The following is a 23414-nucleotide window of genomic DNA, read 5'->3' on the forward strand; positions in this document are numbered from 1 at the left end:
GCATAATTTCATTTTTTGAGCTGTTACATTTAAGATGATTCAGTTTCATCCAATCCATCACTGCTTTCAGACAGTGACTTCCACCGCTGTGGAATTTTTGTCAAGAGTGAGGATCAGCTGAGTGTCATCAGCTTATGCAATAGATTCAACATCAAAGGTGGCCCTCAGAGAGAGAGATGGTGTCATGTAAAGATTAAAGAGGGTTGGGCTCAGGGATGAGCCCTAGGGAACCCCGATGGCAACCATTTTTCTCCCGATTTGTAACTTCCCAGTGTTACAATCTGATGTCTATTATCTAGGAAAGATTTAATGCCTATAAGAAGCAGCTGTGTATGGGTTAGGACAGGATGTTCCAGATGGAGCTGGGTGGTTGGCATTTGTAAACCCTTGGCGCAGCCCCACAGATCAAACTTGCAGCACCGGGCTTCTGTCCCAACCCACCCCATGTATGACTCCTCCTGGAAGGACCAGGCTTGGGATGGTGTCCCCAAGAGAAAGGTTGGGACCTTAGGTGATCCAGGGGCAGGACATGTATCACCCTGCAGAACAGCCAGAGTTGGCAGAATCCTCTGGCCCTTCTGGCTTATGACTTTATCTGCAGTACAGGGAGAACCTCATGCACTGGATGCTTTCAAAGCAGTAAGTGGGGAACACTTGGCAGTATAATGGTGACCTGTGTGTGCGAAACGGGGTACAAGTGTGAGTCCATGTGGGAGGTGTTCGCTGCCGTAGAACTGGCATAGTCAGATGTCAAAACACACTTTCCCAGTTGAGGAACCAAGGCGTGTCGGACATTCATTAGGCCTACATGGGACACTGGAGGGTTAGTCCCTCAAACTGGCTCCCACAACCCCCCACTTGCTTGGAAATTTGGTATCCACACCCCAGGGATTCTGAGATCTGTGTCGGTGAGGTGAACAATTTCCCAGAATCATATTGACTGCTTCCCAAGCCATTCTTTTGGGATTCTGGATTAGACTGAACTGTCACATGTGATGGTTAGTAATTGTGTTGGTAGTGCCATTGACAGGGCTGGGAGGGGCACTGTGTGGTGCAAGCTGCAGTGGCCTCCTGACGAGGGCCCTGGCACTTATGGGTTAATTATTGTTTATTTTTTTACAAATTAATTTACAAATTAAGCACTGACTGATAGGTGCCGATCGGAGGGGTGAGTCCCAGCAGGGAGGAACCAAGGGCTCCCCCTTATGCCAGCTTTACTCACCAGACGGGGTGTCTGACAATTGTCATTACTGCACGTGAGATCCCCGCGTCTGCCCCCCACCCCCTTGATGTCCCAGTGAGTCACCGACACCTCTACGAGGCGAGGAGCAGCCGCTCAGGCAGACTAACCAGGCTGTAAATAGCAGCGCTCGCGCCGAAGATTTTCGGGGCTGCTGGGCCACAAGCAGCGGCCGGGGAGAGTTGTCGGGGGTGCAGGTGAGGCAAGGCCCCCCTCTGCAGCTCCCCCCGGCTCGACCCAAGAAGCAAACCCGTTCCCACCAGATCCAACCGGTCGCGTCTTTGTCCGTTTTCTATCTCCAGGCTTCGGGTATGTTGTGCTTTGAGCCAGGCACGCATCTTTTATGTCACGTGCTTGCTGTATTTCAGGCACGCGGTACGCAGGGCACACTTTCTATCAAGTTCTTCGTGCAGTTAGACCTGCTGGCAGACTGTGCACCTGAACCATTTGTATCACAGGCTTAGTATATTCAAGGCAGAAAACAACGTACACAGTTTGCACCATGTATATAAAGTGATGAGTGCAATCAGGAAGGCACACAGGCAAACTGTACACACTGCTCCATTTGTATACCAAGCTTAGTATATTCAAGGGCAGACAAAACGTACACTGTGCACCATGTATATGAAGTGCTGAGTGCAATCGGGCACACAGGCAAACTGTACACACTGCTCCATTTGTAATACATGCTAACTGCCTTCAGGCACACAGACACGCTGTACACAGTGTACCATTTGTATGACATGCTTAGTGCAATCGTGCACACTGACACGCAGTGCACAGTGTACCATTTGTATAACATGCTTAGTGCAATCGAGCACACCGACATGCAGTACACAGGGCACTATTTTTATAAGATGCTTAGTGCATTCAGACACACAGTTACGCAGTGCACCGTGTACCTTTTGTATAACATGGTTAGTGCAATCGTGCACACAGACATGCAGTACACAGTGCAGCCTTTGTATAACATGCTTACTGCATTCAGGCACACAGCCACACAGTACACAATGCACCATTTGTATAACATGCTTATTGCATTCAGACACTCAGCCACGCAGTGCACAGTGTAACATTTGTATAACATGCTTAGTGCAATGGTGCACACAGACACGCAGTACGCAGTGCACCATTTTTATAACATGCTTAGTGCAATGGTGCACACAGACACACAGTATACAGTGCCGCCTTTGTATAACATGCTTAGTGCAATCATGCACACAGATACGCAGTACACAGTGCAGCCTTTGTGTAACATGCTTAGTGCATTCAAAGAAAAACCAAAGGTGATGATGGACGGAGCGTTGACAATAAAAACACTCCCCCCCCCAGTCAACTGATCTGGGTTTAATCCATCACCGTTCTTTAGCTCACTCCGCCACCCCAGTTCAGACATGGCCATATGCAAATCAGTATGACCCTGTGCCTCATGGGAACAGTCCAGCCCGAACTGCCAAGCCATGTCTTCCCTGGACCGGAATCAAGCTTCCCAGGACCGGTTTCTGGCATTACAGCCGTCTTCAGCCGGGCTTGCTTGACTCCAGTGGCAAAGTGAGCAAGGGACTCACGTAGTGCATTCAGGCACATAGCCACGTAGTACACAGTGCACCGTTTGTATAACATGCTTAGTGCATTCAGACACACAGCCACGCAGTACATAGTGTACCATTTGTTTAACATTCTTAGTGCAATCGGGCACACAGACACGCAGTACACAGTGCACCATTTTTATAACATGCTTAGTGCATTCAGACACACAGTTACACAGTGCACGTGTACAATTTGTAGAACATGCTTAGTGCAATTGTGCACACAGACACGCAGTACACAGTGCAGCCTTTGTATAACATGCTTAGTGCATTCAGACACACAGCCACGATATACATAGTGTACCATTTGTATGACATGCTTAGTGCAACTGGGCACACAGCCACGCAGTACTCAGTGAACCATTTTTATAACATGCTTACTGCATTCAGACACACAACCACGCAGTGCACAGTGTACTATTTGTATAACATGCTTAGTGCAATTGTGCACACAGACATGCAGTAAACAATGCACCATTTTTATAACATGCTTAGTGCATTCAGACACACAGTTACGAAGTGCACCGTGTACCATTTTTATAACATAATAATAATAATAATAATAATAATAAGGAAACTTATAAAGTACATGGTTACGCACACCGGCGTGTCCCCGCGCTGTAGTGAGTAAGAAGCCCCATACCCCACACTATGCTGCAGACAGCCCACCCCTTCCTGTGCTACAAGCACCAATACATATTATTGAAGGAACAGGAAGGTTTTAAGCTTACTTCTGAACCTAGCCTCCGAAGGTTCCAGACGCAGCTCACAGGGAAGTTTGTTCCAGCTCCTAGCTGCCAGGAGCCGGAACGTTCTACCGCCCATGCGGGCCTTTTTAATTTTAGGGATCACCAGCAGGCCAGTGCCCGTGGACCTGAGGGAGCAGACAGGTCTGTATGTAGTGATAGAGGCCTAGGTCCCTTACCCTGGATGATCCGATGACATGTACATAAGGCCTTAAACACAATCCTCTTCCTCACCGGCAGTCAATGAAGAGCCTCCAAGGCAGATTTCGAAGCAGCTCTTCTTGGCAGCCTCAGGACCAGCCGAGCAGCTGCATTTTGCAGCACCTGAAAACGGTCAAGGCTCTTAACCGTGGCCCCTAAATACAGTAGGTTGCCATAATCTAAACGTGAGGTAACAAGGGCGTGCACCTGCGTCCTTCTAGCTCCAGAGGGGAGAAGGTCAATGATTTTACGTAGACCTTTCAGAACACCAAAGCAGGCCCCCACCACACGACTGATCTGCGGAGCAAATGTGAGGTCCGAATCGACCCATACACCCAGGTTCTTAGCCTGTTGACATGGCTTAGGGACTGGTCCTAGGCAAGGTGGCCACCATGCCGATGACCACACCGACGGGCCTCCCCCCACCACAAGCACCTCTGTCTTGCTACCATTCAACTTCAGGCAGTTGTTATCCATCCAGGAGGCAAGCTCCTGCATGCAAGCTCTGAAGTTGGGTGCATCCAGATCAGGAGCCCGTGACAGTGAGATGGCCAGCTGTGTGTCATCGGCGTATGACACAATTCGCATTCCATATCCCTGAACTATACTTGCCACAGGGGAGATGTAGAGATTAAACAGGGTGGGACTCAGGGCAGAACCCTGGGGCACACCCTCATCCAAATCCCTCGCTCTGGAAAAATGAGCTCCCTGTCTGACCTGGAACCTGCGGTTCGTCAGGAAAGATTGGAGCCACTTTAACGCTGCACCTGAGACACCACCCTTATTCAGACACTGTAGCAAGGTGAAATGTGCTACTGTGTCAAAGGCTGCGCTCAGGTCCAGAAGGATAAGAGCCATAGTCTGTCCCTCATCAACTCCTTGTCTAATGGTCTCAATGGCCATAAGTAGAGCTGACTCAGTTGAGTGGAGCGATCTAAAGCCAAACTGCGTGGGATGGAGGAGATTAGCTTCCTCCACGTTGGCCATAAGTTGCCGATTAGCGGCCTTCTCAGCCACTTTGGCCAAATAAGGCAGCAGCGAAATGGGGCGGAGATTGTCCAATTTCTCCATAATGACGTTTGGCTTCTTCTGAAGGGGGAGTACCACCGCCTGCTTCCAACCCTCGGGCACCGTGTGTGTTCTAAATGACACATCTAACAGATGCCTGATGCAGGGCTCAAGGATGTCAAGACTTTCCACGAGTAATTTATGCGGGGGGAATCCCTTGGTGACCCTGACTTTATGGACCTGCAGATCTTCTGGGGGCATCTCGGGTGGAGGGGTGGTAAAATTCTCCAGCCTACACTCTCCCCCGTCAGTCCCCTTAGGCTCCACAAACTCTACACCCCTTCTTTTAGCTCCCGGAAAGGAGGAATATATCGTGGCCACTTTCTCTGAGAAGAAGCCAGCGATACGATCGCTAGATTCCTCCGAACTTTCCATGGGAATAGTAGATGGTTTAAGTATGGAGATTTCCCTACAGATCTTAAATAATTCCTTAGTGGAATTTCCTGCCTCCCCAATTCTCTCCGCATAATACGTGGCTTTAGCCCGCCTAATTAATCCATGGTAGATTCTCCGTTTATCTTTATATTCTAGCTTGGCCTGGTTAAGAAAGGCTACCCTCCACTGCCTCTCTAAACGCTTGCATTCAGCCTTAGCTAGGCGCAGGTCGTCATTAAACCATGGGGCTGATTTCAGAGATCTACACCGTGATTTATTCAAACGTAGCGGGGCAGTGCTATCAAGAGCCTCTCTTATTCGATTTTCAAGATTGCCACATGCGGTTTCAGCATCGGAACCTCCAGGCTGCCCTCCTTTAATCAAAGCAGCATTAAATTTTGCCGAGAGAAGCCGGCCCATTTGCGACACGGACGCCTCAGCATCGGCAGTTCCGGGACTCTGAGTCCTAGAATTCTCACTACAAAAGGAACAAAGAAGTGATCAGACCAGGGGATAGGGGTAGGCAAGTTCACTTCCACTTCTCCCCAGTTAGCAAGCACAGGGTCCAATAAGTGGCCATCCTTATGGGTATGGGTTTTTGAGCTCAAATTGAACTGAAGTGACTGTAGTTCCTGACACAGATCTACAGCCCCCATGTCCAGAGAGTTCTCTAAATGCATATTCAAATCTCCCAACAGGAGGAACTTATTCCTCCGTAGGGCAGATTCCAACATACCTTCAAGCAAGCTTGCAACAAAGCGAGTATAGGGGCCCGGAGGTCTATAAACCAGGAGACCCTTTACCGTGATGCGCGGATTAACCCTGATAGTGAAGGCGCCCGCTTCGCTATCAGCTATAGTCAAAGGTTCCAATTGACAGCTGAGCGGCTGTTTGAAGGCAATAGCTATCCCCCCCCTCTGCCTGACATCCTATCCAGCCTGACCATCATGTACCCCAAGGGGAGTGCCTCAATTATGTCTGGCTCCGAATCTGCGTCCAACGAAGTTTCCATGAGGAATAGGAGGTCGAGCTTCTTATCCGTAAGTAGGTCGAAGATATCCAACCTGTGCTTGCGCATAGATCTAGTATTCAGCAGACCACATGTGAGCCTCGTTGTCTCTTGCTTAAACTCATCTCCCACACAGGAAACAAATTGACACTCTTTACATCCCCTATCCCCATCTAATTTTATGCTGTGGCAGCACGCCATAGGGGTTCTGGGACAGAGATCATGAAGTTGACTTGCACTCCACTGAACTCTAACAGGATTTTGAGCAGGGGTTTTGGCCCCGGTCCCCGTACGGCCGCGGACGGGCGCAGACGGGCTTGCCTTTGGCACGCCCGCTGCGTGACCGGATCAGCATCCTCCTTTTATCCCTCCTAGCGTCTTCAGTTCGGGAGCACTAGACCGCTAACCGCCCCCCCCCGCGTACCGGAAGTGATTGTCTCTTCCCTTCCTCGCCCTCCGCGCAACGGTGCTGGTCACCGCGTCGGACCGGGGCGGGAAGGGGGGAAATCGAGAACAGCCTCCGTGCTTAGTGCATTCAGACACACAGTTACGAAGTGCACCGTGTACCATTTGTATAACATGCTTAGTGCGAACGTGCACACAGACACGCAGTACACAGTGCAGCCTTTGTATAACATGCTTAGTGCATTCAGGCATACATACAATATACACAGTACACCATACCTAGTATGTTCAAGTGCAGACGGAACGTACACAGTGCAACTTTTATCACACATGCTTAATGCAGTTAGGTACATAGACAGACTGTATGCACTGCACCATGTGTAACACGTGCTAACTGCCTTCAGACACACAGACGAGCAGTACACACTGCACCATTTGTAACACATATTTACTATATTCAGGTGCAGACAGAACGTACACAGTGCACCATGTGCAATATGCACTTAGTGCATTCAGGCGCAAAGGCAGACGGTGCACATTGCACATTGCACCATTTGTTAGTACACACAGTGCACAATTTATATCCAGTGATCAGTGCAGCCAGGCACATTTCCAGATTGTACACACTGCATCATTTGTAACAAACGCTTACAGCACTCAGAAACACAGACACGCAGCACACACTGCACCATTCGTATCACATGCTTAGTATATTTAAGCGTAGACAAAACATACACAGTGAACCTTTGGTAATTTGTGCTTAGTGCAGTCATGCACAATGGCAGGCTATGTATATACCCTGCACCATTTGTACCCCGTGCTTAGTCAGGCAAACAGTGCTGCAGTTGTATCAAGTTCTTAGTGTAGTCAGGTACATAACTAGACTGTATGCACTGCACTATTCGTAACACACTGCGGTATACAGGCACACAGACACACAGTAGACAGTGCACCAATTGTATCACTTGCTTAGTGTAGCCAGGCACATAACTAGACTGTACGCACTGCACCATTTGTAACACGCTTACGGCATACAGGCACACAGACACACAGTGCACCAATTGCATCACATGCTTAGTGTAGCCAGGCACATAACTAGACTGTACGCACCGCACCATTTGTAACACGCTTATGGCATACAGGTACACAGGCACAGAGTACACAGTGCACCATTTGTATCACATGCTTAGTGTAGCCAGGCACATAACTAGACTGTACACACTGTATCATTTGTAACAAGCTTACGGCATACAGGCACACAGACACGCAGTGCACCAATTGTATCACATGCTTAGTGTAGCCAGGCACATAACTAGTCTGTACGCACTGCACCATTTGTAACACGCTTACGGCATACAGGCACACAGACACGCAGTGCACCAATTGTATCACATGCTTAGTGTAGCCAGGCACATAACTAGACTGTACGCACTGTACCATTTGTAACACGCTTACGGCATACATGCACACAGACACGCAGTGCACCAATTGTATCACAGGCTTAGTGTAGCCAGGCACATAACTAGACTGTTCGCACTGTACCATTTGTAACACGTTTACTGCATACAGGCACACAGGCACACAGTACACAATGCACCAATTGTATCACATGCTTAGTGTAGCCAGGCACATAACTAGACTGTACGCACTGTACCATTAGTACCAATTGCATCACATGTCTAGTGCAGTCAGGCACAATTACCAAATGTGCTCAATGCACCACGCTTAGTATATGCAAGTGCAGACAGAATGTACACAGTGCACCTTTTTGAAGGTGCATAGTGCAGTCAGGAACGAAGGTAGACTGTCCACAGTGCACCACGGGTACCACGTGCATGCTGTTCACCCACAGAGAGTGCACCATCTGTATCAAGTGTTCACTGCAGTCGGTGCACAGGTGCATCGCGTGCAGTCAGGCTCACACTCACAGTACACACCGCATCATTGTTTCACATGCTTAGTGCAGTCAAGCCCACAGTCACACATACAGAATGTACACAGTTCACCCCTTGTGTCGTGTTTAACGCCGTCAAGCACACAGACACGTGTCAAAGTTGGCAACCACATGCATGTGTGCATTCTGGAATGACAGTGATTAGTACGAGGCCCAAGGGCAAAATGCAGCCATGTTCTGAAATCAGTCGGTGTGCAATGTGCACAATCGCATTTGCATATCGAGCCCACGGTCTCTCCAGTCCTGCAGTGTTCTTTGAATCACAGCTGCAAGCTGACGCTTTAGTGCCATTTGACTCGCTGATTAAATCAAAACAAAAATTCCCAGAATGGAGACTTGGTATCCCAGCAACACGGAGTCATCTGACTCTCTCCTAGTGCATGTCCTTTAGAACATCACAGCATTGTTTTTCGTTTAAATATCTGTTCCTTGTTTGCTCTGTTGTCTTTTCACCGTGTCTGAATGTTCCCAAGATACTGCTTCAAAGATACAAGGAGGCAGTGCTTAAGTTGTGATAAAACATAAGTGCCAAGACCTTCATTCTGCACCACATCTTGCCCCTCCCAGAGCTGCCAAAGGCGGTCCCAACACAATTACTAATCATCACACTCTTACAAGTGGGACAATTCAGCCTATTCCAGGTCCCTAAAACTATGAGAATGGCTTGGGCAGCAGGCAATAGTCATTTTTAATGTACATTGAATCAATAAACAACTGTTGTTGGGCTCATCTCTAAATCAGACAGACAGAGCCACCATGAGGCAGACTAGTACCAGCCCCGGTGTTGACAATTAAGTGCTGGTGTCGAGCAATGAAAACACTGATCAAATTAGGCACTGTATGGGGGACCCCTGTATTCTCGATAATTCATGTATCTCAAGCCCAGCATGTGTTGTTAGTAGTTCTTCCATAGCCATAAGATGCCAGTGACCCATCTCAGCCATGAAATCTTAAGTGGCTAGCCCGAGCCATGAGGCTTTAGTGCCCCACATCAGCTATGTAAAGCTTTCCTAAGCTAGAGGGTAAGCCATGAAAATGTACATGGTGCCAGAGAGTGAGACCTGCAATGCCAGTGTCCCATCCTAGCTATGTAATGGTAATGGCCTAGCCCTGCTATGTGATACTGTTGGTGCAGCCCAGATCAGCTGTGCTAGTGCCCAGCCCAGCCATGCAATATTAGTAGCCTAGCCCAGCTATCCAATGCTAGAGACGAGTGCTGGCTATGTAATACTAGTGGCCTTACTCAACTATGTAATGCCAGTGGCCCATACCAGCTATGTAATGCTAGTGGCCATATCCAGCTATGTAATGCTGGTGGGCCAGATTAGCAGTGCTTGTGACCGAGTACCAGCCACGTAATGACAGTGACCCTACCCAGCTATGTAATGCTGGTGGGTCAAACCAGATAAGCTGTGCCAGGGGTCCTCTTCAGTTATCCAGTGTGTGACACATCCCACTTATGCAATACAAGTTGCCCTACCTAGCTATGCAATGGCATAGCTAGGGCTTTTGACGCCCAGGGCGATACATTATTTTGCCGCCGCCCAGTGCCGGTAAGAGCGGGGCGGAGGTGCTGGCGAACGACCATGCCAAGTGTGGGAGGGGGGGGGGGGGTGGGGGTGCAGCATAAAGAAACAGTGCCCTCTTGTGCTGCACATGGTGCCATTTGGACTGATTTTCCGGCGGTGGACAAACAACTGGCGCTAAAAATCAGAGTGAACGATGCAACCTAACACACTCCGCCGCTTGCATAACTTCACATAGCGCATTGGAGTTTTTTGGTCACTTTGCTGAGTTCCGCTTGGCAGAACTCTGTGAACTCTGCCCAGGCTTAACCCATGTAAGACTAGTAGTCCTGCCCAGATAGACTGTAATAGGGGCCCTGCATAGCTATGTAATACTAGTGAACCAGCCTAGCTAAGCTGAGCTAGTAGCCCGGGCCAGTTAGCCAGTGTGTGAACCATTCCAGCTATGCAATGCGAGTGGGTGGGCCAACCCAGTAATGCAATTTTAGAAGCCAATGCGAGAGATGTGATGCTAGCGGCCTACATGAGCCATCAGTTGATTGTGGCCAACACCATCATTTGATGGCAGGGTCTCCGCAAAGCAATGTGCTGCTAGGATCCACTAGTGGTCCACCCTGAACGGGTGCTGTTTATTTCCAGCAGTGCAATGCTTGTGGCTCACTCTTGCCAAGAGAGACCAGGGGCAAATCACAGCCGCGTGATGAAGCTGGGAACCCACCCAACCTATGTTGTTCCAGTGACTCTCCTGCCATGAGGTGCTAGCATTCTACTCCAGCAATACAACGCTAGCTGCCAAGCCCAGCCTCCCAAAGCCAGAGATGCACTCTTGTCATCCAATGCATGCAGACAGCTGGATATCAGAATATCATATACATAAATATTGTATTGTGCTCGGAAACGATATGTTCCACAAGATATTTATGTCGGACAATATTCTGACCATCCAAGGCAATGTGGTAGGTGCACCTTTGCAAACAGAGGCCTGTGGCCCACTCAAACCATGTGATACTTAGGAGCCAAATGATGCACTCTTCTTTGTCCCCCATCATACCCAGGTGATGCAAGCGAACAACCGCAGACATGTGATGTTAGTGGGCAATCCTTGACATGCAAAGCTTGTAATCCTCCGCATGCTGGTTGACCCCTCTGCCAGGCTGATGTTTGCACGTTTCCTGTGCTGTTCTCCTCAGTGCCAGTAGCTTCAGTTCCACTTCCCCATTTTCAGTGCTCTAGAGACTTTAAGAAAAACTTCACTTCTTCTTCATCCTGAGCCCATACAGGTCTGTGTATACATGTCAAATCTTTATACAATTCCATAAAAGTCTGAGAAAGGCATAGTGGGGTAGCCATGTATGTTGTAGGAGGAAAGACAGAGCTGGAAACATGTTAGAGTTTATGTTATCAGGCCCCCGGTGGTTCCCTTAAAAGGCCACTTGGAATCTAACCAAAGAGCGAAGGAAGTCCATATCAACCCTGTAGGAATTACATTTGCTTCCCCTCAAAGCCTGCATGTTCTAGGACAGCTGCTTCACCTACAAGGCTACCTGCAACCGCACCCCTGCATACCTCACCAAGAAAAGAAGAACCTCGGGGAGACAGTGACACAGCAGAAGCCAGGACATTACCAAAATGGACATACAAAAACATGAAAAAAGAGAGAACCAGAAGACAGACATTTTTCATCTCCACCCATGGGATCTGGAACAGCTTCCTCATCATCATCACAACTGCCCGGATGTCTGTCACTACAACGCATGCCATTACGACGCAGGTTTTACAACGCAAGTCGTTACAACGACTTGCGTTGGGGGGCGCTGGATAGTGAATAGTTTAATTTACTATTCCAACTCCAGTCCCCGCGGATAGTAGGGAAGGTGTTGGATGGTAATTAAACTATTCCCTATTTATTTTTATTTTAGTTTCTTATAAAGCCCTAACAATCATCCAGAATAGGATATCACGGCGCTGTAGAAATTATTGTGCATGGTGGGTAGACATCCTAGTGCGCCCTCCAGCGCAAATCGTTGTAATAACTTGCGTTGTAAAAGTTGCGTCGTAATGGTAGTGCGTTGTAAAAGTTGCGTTGTAAAGGATGTTTCCCAACTGCCCCAACCCTTGTGCAATTCAGAAAGGAGATGAAGTAGCAGCTCTTTAGAGAGTAGCACACCTCTGCACAACAGGAAGAACCACCCACGAATATGCTGCCTGCCTTGTTTTAAATGATCCTGAATCGTAGCTGTGGGCGCCTGCCTTTGTTCAGTGCTCTGATGCTTCACGCTAGATGAATGCCATGCAACCCCCCGCACATACATACATTCTTCGGTTTAGAACAGGGGGATAGTGGACTAGCTGTCCCCAGCACCCACAATCTCACCCAAGGATCTATGCACCCAGGTATCAGTGGGTCTAGATCACCGTCAGCCACCACACAATTTTATTTCTGAATCTACCAAAGCAGGCAGATTAAGGATGTGACAGGATGCCAGGCAGTGAGATGTTCAGAATACCCAGTGGGGAGGGTTCAGTATCGCTCAGAAGGGCACACCCTTCTCTCGTGCAGGGAAATGACTGCCGGGTTTATGAGAAATGATGACATCTGAAGAAGGTGTCCTCGCTTGCCACCACACATGAGTCACTCAAAGGGAGTCACAACATTTACTGGTGTGGTGTGTCGCTGAGACTGCACAATCGCAGGTGCCAACAGGGGTGCCTCTCCAACATCAAATGTTGACCGAGACATGAGCTAGGTGGCTGTTTCTAGTGGGATCCTGAAGTTCCAACCTCTATCAACTCTGAGAACGTGCAGGAAAAATGGGAGATTTTGCATTTCTTTGTATATCTTTTGGAAGATCTATAATGGAAGCCACATACGTAGAAACCTGGTTCTATATAGGCACATTATTGTGGTAAACCAGAGAATGCCACGAGGCGGATTGTGAGTTTAACATTTAGGTATGGAAAAAACACTACAGCGCGTTGGGAGTATATTTACAAGATAAACTTATTTACATGGGTAGGTCATCACCATAAATAGGCACGAACCTTGGCAAGCCGAAATGTTCAATGTCCTGTTTTTAAATGTAGGTGTGATTTGATAGTGTGTTGGAACTCCGGGGGAGGTGGGATTAGCCCGCATTGGATTATAAGGACATTGAATAGGAGGGGATTCGATAATGGGCAGGGTGGCAGAAGAATCCGGTTCATAGAGAATAGTAGGCACATTTGAGACATTAGATAAACTGAGATTGATAAGAGGATGAATCTAATGTATTGTATTGTAATTGCATTTATATAGCGCTTACTACCCCTGACGAGCCGTCAAAGTGCTTTTTTGGTGAGTAGCACACTACTCTGGAACTCATAAAGGATTAGAGGTAAATTAGTTTAGTGAAAATATGAAAGTAATTTGAGTGGTGGATATGTTACTCAGTTATTTGGATTGAGAAGGCTAGTGGAGGGATACAAGAGGGAAAAAGGTTTGCACTTATATAAGGCGTGCTACTCTTGATGGGGTGTTGAAGCATTTTTTCAGTGAGTAGCAGGCGACTTCGGAACCCATAAAGGATTAGTGATGAATTATGTAAAAAGTTTATTTTGGGCACCCCCTCCCCTATTGTCTGAAAACCATCTTACTTGTTATCTATAGTGTGAGGGTGGAGAGTGACTCAGAGGCTGACCAATGTTTTGTTCGAGAAATGGATGACTTCGCCTGGAAATAGGGAGGAGTGCAGAGGGCCCCTCACTAGTGCGCTTCTGCAATAGCCCAGCTTACCCTAACTTTGAGTGTTAAGTAATGAGATTATCCCTGTGTTTCACGACTAAAGTATTAAGGATAAAAGGAAAATTCAATGTTAAACAGATGTAAGATAGAGATTTTATCCCAGGGTTTTTACAATGTGCTGGTACCTCTACATGGTCGGTAAACTGATGCAATGACAGCTTATATAAAAAAAATGATCTGTAAATTAGCAACGATGTCCCTAATAATGTGAAAATTAGATTGTATCACGCAGAAAAGGAAAAATTGGGGCAATTTCACCGAATGATTGGTAAATCAGAATTATATATGAATCAGTTGTTTTACATCAGTTGATCTTTTTAGTAAGTGATTGTAACTTGGACAGAAATGATTCATTGATCTGTAAATTTTTGTTCGAATTGTACAGCGATACGTAACTTTGGCATCATTTGGCTTTTAGATTTGTAAACTGGAGGGATATAGCTCAATGGTTTGTGAAATGATTGTGACATTTGGCAGCATCATGTAAGGTTGGAATTGATATGACTTGCGATTACAAGATGAGATGATATGCTTAAGTGATTTGAAAATTGGGGATAATATCATGCGGTGTCATAAGGTATCGTTCTGTGTACCACAAGGCTCTACTTTATCACCAGTACTTTTCAAACTGTACTTAAAAGCATAGGCCTGATAATGAAAAACTTTACATTGAACTTCACTAATACATGGATGATAAGCAACTCTACTTGAAGCTATCATTGAGAAAAGACATCACCTCTCTTCATAAGGACTGGAGAAATTATGACTGGATGACAGCCAACTGCCAGAAAATAAATATTCCAAAAAATTAATTTCTTACTAATCTCTTACAATTCCCACAAAAATTGACCCCAACGTAACCACAGAACTAAAAGTGAGGGATTTCTTCCCGTCACCCTTGGCGACTACGAAATTGCTACTGTTCCTGATTGAAGTCACACTTTTGTTGATACCACACTATCTGCACATTTCTACGCCAATTAAAAACAGAAAAGTATGCACCCTGCAAAGATCAGCTGAAAGCAGGCTGTCAATGCCATCTTGATTAATTTTCTAGTGAATTAACTGTCACGGATCAAAGAGAATTTTCACTCTACTTCGCACCTGTTTGCTTGGAAAAGAAATTCATTTGTATCTCGACTGAGTCTCCCCAATTCTGTATTGATCTTTACCGGCATACTGCAGAAGCCTGGATAAAACTTAAAATATGCTGTTTTGCCTCCAAAGTACTCCATTCAGGTAGACCGAGCTAGCTAGCAGGTCTATTAATGATTTCTCGCCAAGTGGAAACACCAAAATTCTGAAAAACACAAACACTAAGAGAATCCTTCTCAGGAGCAGCTTCAATGTTCTGAATACCCAGGCGACCTAACTAAGACCATCCCCTGACATCCTGTCTTTCCAATAAGGGTTAAGACCCACCTTTTCAAGATGCACCAAGAAGGAGGACGAAACTGAACCAAAAGCACATCCAAATCAGAGAACCTACTCTCTAAGGGCCCTGAACAGAGACAAAAGGTATTGAACAGAGTTTATTATTTTGCTCTCTAGCTACTAGGACTCCAAATCTCTGTTTGGGTCTGAGGTCACAAGAAAGGGCATCCTTTTGTGTTTCCCACCCAGCCCATCGCCTCCTCGTTTCCTAGTCTAAATGCATTTTCCCTAATCAAACATCCTAGACATCTAGCAACCTTCTAAGTCGCTTTTGTACACACATGCTGGCTTAGTTCCCCAACACATCCTATGCAAAGCACTCTAAAATTGCTTGAGGAGCTTCCCTAAAGACAAATATAAATATATAAAGGAGTATGGCTCAGTTGCTTCACAATTGGGGGTTGATGTGGAAATTGTGCGTTTTACTAAAATGGTAATTGTACAGATCGGTGATTTGTAAAAGGAAGTGTTTCATTTGTAAAGGAAGTCCAGGGCCCAAAGTTTTTCTTAGAAGCCTGCATCAGGTGCTATTGAAGGTCACAATGCCAAATACCAAAGCTGGGTAGTCTTGATTACACCTTTTGCCGCTTTAATCCACCACCAGACACTCTCTGCCTTTTTATATGACTCTTGCAAGTTCTTTTTTATCCCTGCTTTTAACCATCACCACTGTTTTTACTTGTTTTTCTTCCTCTTTCTTTCCCCCTTTTGTTTCTTTCAAGCTCTGGATCAAAGTCTTATGAGGAAAAATAAGTGCCAGTCCCACAAAATGAGTGTTGGCGGGCCCCACCTGCAACCACAGGCTCAAATTAAGCACTGGTAAATCGACATGTTTCCTGGTTTGTAGAGTATGGTACCAAAGCACTGGGAACTAAATATCATCTGACAAAAATATTGTGTCCTTAATATCTTTTACAATAATATTGCCCCAGTGTGGTGAATAACAGGAAATCTGTACCACTGGCGCCATAATTTTGCCGACGATATTTTGAACGCTATATCTAAGTCAGATTATATTTTTGTTACCAGCATCCTGGCATACAACTGTTTATAAATTGAGGTGATATGGCAATGTTATTTGTAAATCTGGAACAATCTGGCTTTGAGCTTTATACATTAGTGATGATAAGGCTTAGAGGTTTGTAAATCGAGGTAAAATGAATTAAGATAGCCAGGCTCAGGAGGTTGTAAATTGGGAATGACATGACTCGGTAACTTGTAAATTTGGATACATTGGCATTTTAAACTGGGTACAACGTAACTCATTTATTTGTAAATTTAGGGTGATGGAACTTTGATGTGTAAATTGGAGTGAGGTGACTCGATGTATACACTTGGATGATATGGTTCTGTGATTTTAACTCTGGTTGATGCGACAATGAGAATTTCAGGATGATATGGCACAGATTTTCTAAAATCAAGAATGATATCCTAGTGATATTTGGGGATAAATTGGAACAATGATTTTGATCATTGGAAGTTATTCGAAGTTTTATGGCATGTGCTTTAAAAAGTGTGCATTATATGGCACAGTAATGTGTAAAGTGGGTTTGCTTTGCCTCTGTGAATTGTTAAACAAAGGTAATACAACTTAGGATCTAATTAAAAGTGAATCAGAATTCTGATGTAGTAACTGTGCACCCGTATTACCAGCGACATTGAAGTGACTGAGTATATTGAAGCTATGGGTAATATTTATGACTAAATGGGAGGGATTTAGTAAGGAGAGTTTAAGGAAGGGCTAGGGAGAAGTTTAGGAAGGGACATGCACCCACCCGCAAAAGAGTAAGCTAATTCCTAGTCACAAACTGCACTTTTATTACAGCCAAAAAGGACGCGTAAATATTCTCCAGCACAAACATGGAGTAAGTCTAGCATGACACATGGTCAGCCACCCAACCAATGAATTTACAACACCCTTCCATAGAAAATAATTCATACGGGGACTTAAAAACCAATGCATAGAAAATAATGTTAAAATGAATTAATTTATATTGACTTCTGAAAAATACATAAATTTAACAAAATGTAAAAAATATATACATAAATTGAAATAGCTATTAGCTTATTTTAAAAACCTTTTTTCAGTTTAACAATAAATGTAACTAATATTTGAAAACACAATTACATTAATTTAAATTAATTGCATACATAACTTTTAATAATTTTAATACAGTATAAATAAGCATGAACATTGTAGTGTAGGTGGGTTTTAAAAATAAAATGTTAACATAATTTCAATTTCATATATTTAAATGAATTAAAGATTTCTTTAAAAATTAAGTTAATAGTCCTGAACCATTTTTAAATGTGTTCTACATTTGAAATAGATGTATGAAATTAATGTACACTAATATGCAACATCAAAATATTCCTACATCTTTTTTAAAGTTTGACATTTTCTTAATTTCTCTCTCGTTTCCTACTTTCCCATGAGGAGATCTCCAATACAGTGGTATAGAGCTTCACAGGAGGGGCAGAGATCTCTGCCTACATGTGAAACATTACCTTACACTTGTATATTTGGCTCCACCCTCTGATTTCAGGGGGTGAGATATGTATGTGTACAGTTTTGGTAGATTCACACTTGGAAATGGTAAACGTACCGATAATTTTTAATCAATAGTTGGTTCAGGGAGTTAGAGAGGGTGACAAATAGATTTATTTGGGCTAAGGGCAAAACACGCCGCAGTCAAAAAATGTTGTCGCTTCCAAGAGAGAGAGGTGGGCTGGCGGTACCGGACTTTAAGGCATACTATTGGGCAACGGTTTTGCAATACATCAGAGGTATGCTGGGGGGGAGTGTTACAGACAGATGGAGAGGTAGAGATGGTGTCCCAGACATATATGAACTTGTAGTAAAAGACTCCAATCAATGGCTACTTACATATGAGGAGAGGAGCTATTACAAAAAAGTAAGGTTTAAGACTTTGGTGGCCGCAAAGGTTAGTCTGGTCTGGGATAAGGAGAAAATTAAAACTAGGGAGAATGAATTATTATACGCCTCTATATGGGAATCCATCGCTGCCGGGGGTATTTCATGACCCAGTCATGAGGGGCTGGAATGCATTAGGGGTAAAGACTATTGGGGATCTTATAGGGGCAGCCGGTCTGATCTCTTTTGAGCAGGCACAACGCTTATATAATTTAGGGTGAAGAGACTTTTTTAAGTACCTACAAGTGAGGTCAGTTTTGCTAAAGAAACAGGGGGGGGACATGAACTTTCAAAGAGTTGAGCTGATGGAATGTGTAAGGGATGAAGGGGGATCCTCTATTTCGCAATTATATGGGGAAATTTGTAAATATAAAGAGGATGATTGTGGCAGAATGTATGAGAAGTGGAGAGGCAAACTAGGTCTAACAGGAAACGAGGCTGAGAAGTCATTAAAACTGTCAAATTCGGTGCTAAGAGTGGCAAACCTACAATCTCAACAATATAAGACTTTGTTTGAACTTTACTACACTCCTCATAGAATAGCGCAGTGGGGGGGAACAAACGGGGGCATCTGTCCAAGATGCCAATCCACACAAGCAGACACAATTCATATGTTTGCATCATGCCCCTCTTTAGATGTGTATAAAAAATCTTTAGAACAATTTTTTGCTGATTCTCTGGGGATTCATTTAATTTTGACTGATGAAGTTATGATTTTGGGTGTAGTGAGGGAGGGTGTAGAAGTTCTCCACCATGAGTTTCTGTATTTAGCTATGACCCTCAGTAGATTATGCATAGCCACACTCTGTAGGGATCCCAACCCACCAACGCTACAGCAATGGATTTCTCGGGTGTTGGCCATATACATCTTAGAAATGGCCCTATATGAAAAAAGGGGTAGGGAAAAAAAAGAAGTTGGAAGGAGGATATGGGCCCCAATAATTGAATGGAAACGGAGGCTGGGTGAGATATAGGTTGAAATAGGGGGAAAGTTTAAAGCAATTAAGATTGTATGATATTTCTTGATGATGGTTTTCTATTGCTTTTGGGATGATTTTTTTCTTTCTTATGATTCACCTTTCCCAGACCATAGTTCTTTATGTTTTTGAAAAATGTTTTATTTATTTGTTCTGAACCCGAAGATAATGCTTTCTGAACTGTAAGGTACTTTTGTTTCTCTGGCAATGTCTTATGAATTTGTAACTCTGATGTTGATGAAATAAAAAAAATAAAAAAAAAATAAAGGAAATGGTGAACGGACAAAATGTAGTACATTTACTGTAAAGTATAAGAGTAAATCTACACGTGTAGATTTACTCATGTGTAAATTTACCAGTGGGAATAGGCCCCACACAGTTTAAATATAGATCCAGACAGCAGGCCCTTAAATCACTGAACTATCTGAAAAGAGAAGCATGCTTTTTGGATCTTAAGCATTCACTTTTCATCAACAAACCCCTCATTATCTGGATTGTTACTGAGGGCTGCAATCTGCCTTACAAACCAGAATAGGAAAGCAAACACGACATTTTCCTATAACACTTGAGGACACGACAACTGTGAGGCACAGCAGCTGTTGGATTTTCTGCACCTGCTACTGAAAAACTCATCTATGATCATCACTATTTTTTTCCCAGATATGCATCACTCAGAGGACCAGAACCGTCATGTTGTTGTACTTAACACCTTGCTCGTTTAACATGGAGGATCTCTGGGGCCATGCTTTGCTTTGGTCGGAACGGGCCTGTTCCGCACACTAGTAAGCGTCTATGGGTTCCAAGCAGGGTCGATTTAGGAAGGCGGGCATTTGGCGATAGGCATGGTCTCCTGTGGGCTTTTTTTTTTAGGGCCTTTATGATCTGGCCCACAGAGACTTACTGTCTTCCCCAGTCACTGCCAGGCGACTGTAATGTGGCACCAGGCCCATGGGCACGCCCCTGCCTTGCTGTCAAACGTTGGCTGGGAGACCATATGTAGTTCTGGCACTTGGGGCATTCTTATCTCTGCCCCCTGCCTCGTGTGGTCAGACCAGCCCAGAAGCAGTGGCTTACCCCACCGGGACATCACGTTCAGGCGTTGATGGATGTGGGGAGGGGAACGAGTAAAAAAAAAAACATTGAAGTGGCAACGCTTGCCAGATCAGGTGTTGTGATCTGGTTCTCCACACCCTGCCAAAATGGAGTGCTTCCAGAAATACCAATTGTATGCCCTATTAGCTTTAAAATATTTAATTCACCAAACATTTCTGTAAAAGATTAGTCCAACAAGTCTAACTAAATGGTAATCCATTAAAGGGACGATCCGGGAATCCGGGCGACCTTTTTTGGGAGTGCGCAGGCCTAATTGAGTTATCAATTCGACCCTGGTTGAAAGCGAGCGATTTACAAAGCAATTATATAAATAATTAAGATATGTTGAAATGCTATTCAGCGTGTTTCCATAAGGAGTGACAATTGATAAGGATTTGGGGGCAATCTGCAGAAACAGTGTCTGCTCTTGCGGACTGTGATACGCCAGCGGGCCTGCGTAAAACAGCTCATCAAAGCAGCCATACCTGCCACAGTACCAAATGTTCTGTGCACATATGCCTAATACTAAAGCACTATTTACATACGACACTTGCATTTTCAAAGTGCTGCAACTAACAGATATTAGCTAAGAATTTAAAGTCCCCGGTGAGTTTTTTCTAGCAAGCCTCCTCTTTACTTCTCGCAAGGTCACACATGCCAACATTTGGAGCAGCAAATTGCCCAATACTTATTTCGTGGATTCTTATCTTACCTAGGTACCACATGCAAAACTATTAGGTGAGCACCAGCAAGAATAATACCGCGCGCCTGTGCGTTTAAGCGCTCAAATCTGTATATAGAAATAACATTTCACTCTGAAAACGTGCTGCAGTGACGTTAAAGTAGGCCCCGTGTCTCTACAGCAGGTGCTTGGGATAATGAGCTGCCTCATCGGTGTATATGTTTTTTTAACCGTGCCTCCGCATGGCTGCCTGCCAGAGACAGCCAATCGATGCTGTTATGGCTCGCGACGGACCCTCGTGCCAGGAGGCCGTCCGTCGGACGGGTCCTCGCTTGGCCAAAGTTCGCTCGCCGCGCGCCCCCCAGTCCCTCGCGCGCGCTCCGTACCTCTCCTCACAGGGATGGAACGCGCGAGACGTGGTCCTCCCAGGCTGCTTCCTGCTCCCTTCGGATGATGTATGCACCTTTAGCGCTCGGCTGGAAGAGCCCGCGCTGCTCCCCACGCACACAGCCGCAGAAGAGGGCGAGCTTACCTTGGTTCCCCGCGGCATGACCGTCGTCGCATCCCGGACGAGAACTGAAGAGCGAGAAACCTGCAGCTGCTCTGACATAGGAAGCCGAGATCGCTACATGATGTGCCACAGCAACAGGCTCTCGAAAGAGGAAGCCGGGGGAGGGAGTGAAGTCATATTTCAACCTTTTTTTCTCTCTTCAGAATAACTGACATTATTCGTTTGACAATTTAGACGCGTAATCAGGTGCTCTCAAAAGGTGCTATTTCATGTAATGACAAAAATGGGTTGCACTTGTCGCGCTTGGTCGCTTCGAAGCGCGTTCACGCATTAAAAGCTTACTTGTAGTGAAATCACAGTGTGGACATTTAGAAGCAATACATCGTGCATTTGGGGTGCAAGCAGTGCTTTAATTGGAAATGCAGAACTGCAGGTACTCATTATAAAGGGTACCTGTTTGCTCCTGAGAAGTGCCTGTACACTCCCATTAAATGTATTGCATAAGTGCTGAGAGGTGCGGGTGCTTTCTCCATCAAATTAAAGAAGTGCAGGGACTCAGTACCAGACACTACCTGCCCATTTAAAGCACCAGGTGTAAGCCTTGTTCGTGTCAGCCCTATGCGTAGACGCACATAGTTCATTACAGGTAGCACCAAAAAGCCAGTGTAGCTCTTTTCAAGTGAAGATGTTTCTTCCCAGGTCACTGAATTTGAGGCACTGTAACGGACCCAGTATCTTACATTTGGCAACGAGAACAGCTCATGGACTGACTATCCGGTGTTTTTTGAGCGGGAGACGCAGGGACAGAAATATTTCCAAAGCATAGGACCATCACAACTTTCCTTACTTTCTGTTTTGAGAGCATGCTACTATAGATGACTGATGAATGGACGAACAGTCAGTTGTTGAATTCATGCATAAAAAGGCTAGATTGATTCCCAGATGGATCCAGGTGTTTCAATGTTTAATTTGTGAAACAATAGGTGCCCTCATGAGGAGGTCACTGCAGCTTGCACAACCCATTGCCTCCGCCGGTGCAGCCAGTGCCAGTAACAACACACCTATTAATCATCGCATTGCCTACAGGTGTGATAATTCAGACTATTCCAGGCCTCCAAAGCTATAAGAGCTGCTTGGGCAGCATGTATTACTCATAATTTAATGTATATTGAACTAATAAACAACTGCTGTGGTTCTCATCTCATCTCCCAATAACAAACAGCACCTGGCAGCAAACAGGCTGTCATAAGTGCTAGTGTTGATAAGTAAGTGCCGGTGCTGAGCACTGGAAAGCACCGGCTCAAATTAAACACTGGGCGGTTTAAGGTGTGTTGATTTAAATATATTTAGATGCATGCATTTACTGATGTATGAATGAGTGGGTACTTTATTGTTGAAGTGTGGTTGGATGGATGGATAGTCTAATGCCTTAATGGGCTGATTGCTGGTTAGATGAGAGGTAGTTAAATGACTGTACTTACCGAAAAGTTGACACGAGGGATAAATTGTCAGTTAATGGATAGTTGGATGGAAAAACAGGGACAGTTTGCTGATGGGATGTTGAATGGATTAATGGGTAAATTGGCAAGCAATTCATCAACAGACAGATGTTTATGATGTTTTTTTTCATTGATGGGTCATTGGATCGAGGTATGTACAAATAGAAATATGGATACATAGTTGATCATTTTGGCCAAATGGATGAATGAATGGGTGGAGATACATTTATTTAGTAGGCAGTTAAATTGTTGTATTTATCTAGTGATCCCCTTGCCTTATTATATTGGTTCGACCTCTTAGCTGCATTCAACACAGATAAACATTCCACCCTCATATGCACCCGGAGTCTCAAATGTGATTCACCGACAATGTCCTTTGCTGGTTCTCAT

The 23414-nt window shown here is 45.1% G+C and overlaps 1 protein-coding gene across 1 annotated transcript in view; it reads right to left on the minus strand.

The window, feature by feature from the left end:
• The window catches only part of ZNF831 (zinc finger protein 831), a 485428-nt gene extending 463737 nt beyond the window's left edge, over window positions 1–21691 (minus strand). The window contains exon 1 of the mRNA XM_078651829.1: window positions 21547–21691. The gene's annotated coding sequence lies outside the window, so the exon portion shown is untranslated. The remainder of the gene's footprint in view (window positions 1–21546) is intronic.
• Between the last annotated feature and the right edge of the window lie 1723 nt (window positions 21692–23414).

This window comes from Lissotriton helveticus, chromosome 7 (assembly GCF_964261635.1).
Source record: "Lissotriton helveticus chromosome 7, aLisHel1.1, whole genome shotgun sequence".
Lineage (NCBI taxonomy): Eukaryota > Metazoa > Chordata > Amphibia > Caudata > Salamandridae > Lissotriton > Lissotriton helveticus.